General features: G+C 42.3%; 1 pseudogene; it reads right to left on the bottom strand.

Annotated features, from left to right (window-relative positions):
• Positions 1-254: 254 nt before the first annotated feature.
• On the bottom strand, positions 255-2,558 carry LOC135639164 (MDIS1-interacting receptor like kinase 2-like; annotated as a pseudogene).
• Between the last annotated feature and the right edge of the window lie 4,475 nt (positions 2,559-7,033).

Here is a 7,033-nt window from a genome sequence, read left to right as displayed (position 1 = left end):
GTCAAGTCAAGTCAACCCTGTCCAAATATGAACGAGCTGAATGAGATTGAAAGGACGAGACAAGATTTCAATGGGACCATATTGCCTTGCCATATGGCAGTGTAAGCATGTCTATATCATCTTCTCGGAATACGATTTAAATGAAAATCGAGATTGCGAGTGGGTTTCTTAACCTGATCATTCTGATGCCTAAGTTAGCCTCGATGTGAACTGAAAGCGGTAAAAAGTTGATTGACATCAATTCTTTTGTTCGATCATATGTCTGCATTGATCAAGTCGGAAAGCCTCAGCACATCAAGAGATCCACAGCCCTGTGGTGTCTTGACAGAACCTATATTTGCATAGACTTGCTTCATCGTTGGGCGCGATTCTGGGCTGTTGTTGGCACAACTTAGTGCCGCTGTTAAGACTGCAATTACTTCATCTGCAACTCGAGCCACAGGAAGTGATAGACGTTGGTCTAATGCATCTTTCACGAAGACATTGTTACCAGACGGCGATGACAGAATGGATATAAGTTCTCTCCATATGCTCCTACTAGCAACTCAAGCGTGACCACACCAAAGCTGTACACATCACATTTGGTGGTTACTCTCATTGTGTAAGCAAGCTCTGCAAACAGCAACAGCAAATAGATGAAACTTCCAATTTATAAAGATATCCAAAATATATACGATTGTCAAACACTAAGTCTACGTATGCTTCGATATAGCAGTAAGTGAATAGGGGATGCAAAATTTAGGATCATTTGTTTTTGATGGATTAATCTGGGAGAGAAACTTACCTGGTGCTAGGTAACCCCGTGTGCCTGCAAGCATGGTCCAATTTGATGAATCCAGCTTCAGTAGTCGAGCAATTCCAAAGTCGGAAACACAAGCGTTGAATTCGGAATCAAGTAGGATGTTGTTGCTGGTAATATCTCGATGAACGATAGGCGGTGTGCAGTCATGATGCATGTAGAACAGAGCACGAGCAACATCCTTCACGATGCTCACCCTCTTCACCCAGTCCAATTCAGCTGCAGTCTCGCTTCGGAGGACAGATCCCAGACTTCCTCTCTCCATGTACTCGTACACCAGAAATTTGCTACGGGGAGAGGAGCAGAACCCGTAAAGCTTGACGATATTGCGATGTCGAATTTGAGTCAGAGTTTGTATCTCAGTTTGAAAGGGTTGCTCGTCGCATGTACCTTCAGTGTCTGGTAGGTGAATCTTCTTCACCGCTAGCAGTTCCCCACTTGCTAACTCTGCTCTGTAGACACTGCCGTATGCACCGCTTCCGATACAGTACTTGGCATCGAAATTTTCGGTGGCTTCGATGATGTCCTTGTATACATCTCTTCCATCAAAATTCAACATAGAGAATGCACCTTCTTTGATGTGATTATCATCGACCGGTACTGCCGGCTTCTTTCTCTTGTGCAATTGAAAAGCAGCTGCAGTGAATACAATCAAGAGAAGGAAGACGACGACGGAAGGAATGATGGCTATTACAACCACTTTGTGGTGCTTGCTTCGGTCATCTTTTGTTGGAGTACCGAGTGTAACACACGGAGGCAATCCTCGAACAACTCCACACAGATCAATGTTATGGGCAAACCACTCTGCCGGGGCTCTTCGGAAAGCTGGGCTATCAGGAACAGGGCCGTCCAGTTCATTGTAGGATACATCTACGGTAGACAAGCTCGTCATATACGTTAGCGAAGATGGTAGATGACCCGACAAGGAATTATGCGATAGATTCAGGCTTTGCAGCATCACCAATTTGCTGAGTTGGGATGGAATCTCCCCTGTTAGTGAGTTGTGGCTGACGTCAAACGTGTCTTGAAGGACCACCAGATTACCAATGGCCAAAGGAATGGTTCCACTGAAGTTGTTGTTGTTAAGCTTCAACGATCGGAGTTTCATGCAGTTGCCTAATTGATCTGGGATTCTTCCTGCCAAGTTGTTGGATGAGAGATCAAGCAGTTCAAGATTGGACAGCATTCCAAACTCCGGAGGCACCTGGCCGACGAGTTGGTTGTTGCCCAGGCTCAGATTGTAGAGAAGGGTTAAGCTGCCGAAGCTCTTTGGGATCTCTCCTTGTAGGTAGTTGGAAGAGAGGTCCAGATCTTGCAGTTTCGTCAACTGCCCAAACTCGGTGGGTATGACTCCGGTGATGTTGTTGTTTGAGATTCTCAGGCGCGTCAGATTGTGCCATCTTGCCCAGTCTAGTGAGAGTGTACCGGAGAGTAGATTGAAGCTCAAATCCATATAATAAAGATGGGGATACACTCCAAGACATTGAGATACATCTCCGGTAAGTTGGTTGTATTCAAGACGGACCCTTTTTAGTGTCGTACAATTTTTCAAGGTCGTGGGAATGTGACCTTGGAAGTTGTTCATGCTAAGAATGAGGTATTGTAGGACTCCACTTTTGCATATGTCTGGGGGTATATAACCAACGAAGTTATTATTTGACAGCACTAGGTATGTCAGTCCAGTAATGTTGTTGATCTCCATAGGCAAAGGTCCAGACAACTGATTGTCGAATAGACCTAGTTTTCTAAGTTCGGTCATGTTTCCTATAGAGGAAGGGATGGGACCTGATAATAGGTTTTCTAATAGTGCCAGATCAATAACTTCAATTAGATTTCTAATTTCAAAAGGAATAAAACCAAACAATTGATTATCCAGAAGATAAAGAATATTTAGTTTGGCCATGTTTCCTATAGAGAAAGGGATGGGACCGGTTAAAAGGTTTTTTGAGAGTGAGAGATCAGTAACTTCAATTAGATTTTCAATCTCAAGAGGAATAAAACCTGACAGTTGATTACCCCAAAGGTATAGACTCTCTAATTTGGTCATATTTACTATAGAGGAAGGAATTGAATTGGTTAATAGGTTTTCGGAGAAATCAAGATCGCTAATCTCAATAAGGTTTCCAATCTCAAAAGGGATAGTGATCGGGATATAAACAGGAATAACCTTTGTATAGGAACAAATACTAGAAGACCAAAATACGCAGCGGAATAAAATGGAAACACAATCAAACAGAACACCAAGATATACGTGGAAAACCCCTTCAATGTGAAGGGTAAAAACCACGGGGCAAACTAGAGATAATCCACTATGAGAATAATGAATATACAAATCTCAATCTCTTGCCCAAAAACCCAAGCAACAACCACAAGAGAATAACTGGGATACAAGGATCACGTTACTGCCCACAATATCTAAAACCTCCCAAGTAATCACAGCAAGAGCCTACTGTAGATTTGATCTAACCTGAGATGAGAACACTGCTAGATGATTGTGAACTGTCTCTCGTTGTCCTTGTCTTCTTCCCTTTCTTTCTCTTCCTTTTCTGCCTTGTTCTCCTTCTTCTCTTTGGAATCTCGTGGCTCCAAAGATCTGCCTCGTTGCTGCCTTTTTATAGCTTTAATCTACCTCTAAAACGTAGCCACCACACCCCCATAATCTTAATTAGGGTTAGGTTAAGAGGGGTGTGAGCTGTGGGCTGATAAAGCCCACATGGGCTGAATATGGGCCATCAGCCCAACAACCTCCTCCTTCAGCCCATAAGGGAGGCTGTCCCATGACTCCTCAATGTGAAGCCATACCGACTAACTGTCGGCATATCTCCTGTCTTTCTTTTGGTAAGGTCTTCATCAACATGTCTGCTCCGTTGTCATCTGTATGAATTTTCTAAAGCTGCAACTGTTTCTCTTCAAATACATTTCGAATCCAGTGGTATCTGACATCTATATGCTTTGACTTGGAATGAAACATTGGGTTCTTACACAAATGGATGGCACTCTGGCTGTCACAATGCACCACATAATTTTTCTGTTTCAGCCCCAATTCTTGTAAGAATTCTTTCATCCATAACATTTCTTTGCATACCTCTGTAGCAGTAATATATTCTGCTTCTGTGGTGGAGAGAGCAATACACCTTTGTAACCTGGATTGCCATGACACAGCTCCCCCTGCAAAAGTAAGTACATAACCTGAAGTAGACTTCCTCATATCTATATCTCTTGCCATATCTGCATCTGTGTAACCTGTTAACACAGGTGGTCCACCTCCAAAGCTTAAACAAACCTTAGAGCTCCCTCTGAGATATCTAAAAATCCACTTCACTGCTGCCTAATGCTCTTTGCCTGGATTTGCAAGAAATCTGCTAGTAACACCCACTGCATATGCGATGTCCGGCCTCGTACATACCATTGCATACATTAAACTTCCAACTGCTGAAGCATAAGGAACCTTTTGCATTTTCTCCTTCTCCTCATCACTTGACGGACTCTGTTCTTAGCACAACTTGAAGTGACCTGCAAGAGGAGAACCAACTAGCTTAGCATTGCTCATACTAAATCTTTCCAATACCTTCTCGATGTATTTCTCCTGTGACAACCAAATCTTCTTGTTTTTCCTGTCACGAGAAATCTGCATGCCTAGTATTTGCTTTGCTGGCCCCATGTCCTTCATTGCAAAAGACTCACTCAGTTCCTTCTTCAACCTGTCAATTTTAGACATATCTTTTCCAAGAATAAGCATGTCATCAACATAAAGTAAGAGAATAATAAAATCCTCACCAAACCATTTGATGTACACACAATGATCTGAAGCCGTTTTTTTGTATCCATTTTCTGTCATAAATGAATCAAACTTTCTGTACCACTGTCTTGGAGCTTGCTTTAGCCCATACAAGCTCTTCTTCAACTTGCAGACAAAATTATCTTTACCTTTGACTTTGAAGCCTTCTGGTTGCTCCATATAAATTTCTTCCTCCAAATCACCATGAAGGAAAGCTGTCTTCACATCTAACTGCTCAACCTCCAAGTCCTGGCTAGCAGCAATACCAAGAGCAACACGAATAGAAGATATTTTAACAATAGGAGAAAATATCTCTTCAAAGTCAATACCTTTCTTTTGACCAAAGCCTTTCACAACCAATCTAGCATTGTACTTTGGTTGAGAACAATATTCTTGAGTCTTCAACCTAAAAACCCACTTGTTCTTCAAGGCCTTCATTCCATTTGGTAGCAGCACCAAATCATAAGTGTGGTTCTTCTGAAGAGCATCCATCTCTTCCTGCATAGCAACTAACCACTTCTCTTTCTGCTCACTCTCAACTGCTTCCTGGTAACTCTCTGGTTCATCTGCATCAGTAAGCATCACATACTCATCTGTAGAGTATCTTCTGGAAGGTTGACGTTGTCTAGAAGATCTTCTCAATTGAGGTTCTGCGGGAACTTCTCTCCTACTTCTTCTTGCTCAACATGTCCTGCAGGTAAATCAATATCAGGCTTTACACTATTTTCCTGCACATCTCCCCCATCACCCTGATATACTGGAGGAATAACTGGGTCACAATCTGCTAATCCTTCTACAAAAGTCTTGGCTGGTGCCTTCTTCTTCAAATCCTCAAAGGTTTGATCCTCAAAGAAGACCACATCTCTACTCCTGAACACCTTCTGCTTTTCTGGATCCCAAAGCCTGTAACCAAACTGATCATGTGAGTAACCAAGAAAAATACATTCTTTAGACTTACCATCTAGCTTGGACCTCTCATTATCTGGAACATGTGCAAATGCACGACAACCAAACACTCTCAAATGCCTGTAGGAAACATCTTTCCCTGACCATACATGCTCTGCAACATCACCATCTAGGGCTGTACATGGTGATAAGTTGATCACATCAACTGCAGTCCTCAAAGCCTCATCTCAAAACCTTTTGGGTAGCTTGGCCTGTGAAAGCATACATCTGATCTTTTCCATGATGGTGCGGTTCATCCTCTCTGCAATTGCATTATGCTGAGGTGTACCAGGAACTGTCATCTCATGTTGGATCCCATGCGACCTGCAATAGTCATTAAACAATCCCATATACTCACCACCATTATCTGATCTTATGCATTTCAATTTCCTTTCTGTCTCCCTTTTAACCCTGGCATGAAACTCTTTGAAGACATTAATAACCTGATCTTTGGTCTTCAAAGCATAAGCCCAAACTTTCCTGGAAAAATCATCTATAAAAGTGACAAAATAAAGTGCACCACTTATACCAAGAACATCAACAGATCCACCAGGAGTTTTTGTCCTCAAAGGACCACATACATCTGTATAAACACGGTCTAAGGCATGCATTTTTCTAGACAAAGCAGCACTAGCAAATGAAACTCTATGTTGTTTACCAGCCAAACAATCAATACAAGGGTTCAGATGTATACCTCTGAGATCTGGTAATACCTCTCTCTTGGAAAGAGCTTGCAGCCCCTTCTCGCTCATGTGTCCCAATCGCCTATGCCACAACTCCATACTGAAGTCTTTCTCTGTAGCATTTAACTGCTCACCATAAGCTTTAGCCTGCAACCTGTACAAAGTATGACATTTCTTTCCATTAACTATAACAAGAGAACCCTTACTGAGCTTCCATTGCCCTCTGTGAAATCTGCTTTCATACTCTTCATCATCTAGTCTTCCAACTGAAATTAAATTTAGCCTCAAGTCAACCACATGCCTCACATCCTTAAGTACCAACTTGCAGCCAAGGTTGGTCTTTAAATGGATATCACCCATGCCAATGATGTCTGCTGTGCCATAGTTGCCCATCTTGACAACACCAAAGTTTCCAGACCTGTATGTGCTAGTCATAAGTGCCCAGCAAGCCAATCACGTGAGTGATGGCACGTGTGACTTGATACAGAATCTTTTTTGCTTATTATATTTTGGCGTATATCACTTTATAACTATTGCATAAATGCATATATATTGTGATGTCCTTGGATTTGTGCAATGGGAATCGGATCGTGATGAGATCACGATAATGAGATCGATTCACCTTTAAACACATATCCTAAATAATCCCGGTCATAGGTTACTCGAGAGGGACATCGTGATAACCGGATAGACTGGTGTGCTGTATACCCGTCCATATGATGGATGCAGCTGGTCTCATAGCTGCTCGTGTAGGGACACTAGGGATACAGTACAGGTGCTCATTGGAGAATGAGTTCACTGATTGATCCGCTTACGGAATGCTGGATG

This window comes from Musa acuminata, chromosome BXJ3-5 (assembly GCF_036884655.1).
Source record: "Musa acuminata AAA Group cultivar baxijiao chromosome BXJ3-5, Cavendish_Baxijiao_AAA, whole genome shotgun sequence".
NCBI lineage: Eukaryota > Viridiplantae > Streptophyta > Magnoliopsida > Zingiberales > Musaceae > Musa > Musa acuminata.
Note: the sequence above shows the minus strand (reverse complement) of the source record. Positions and strands in the feature narration are given on the sequence as shown.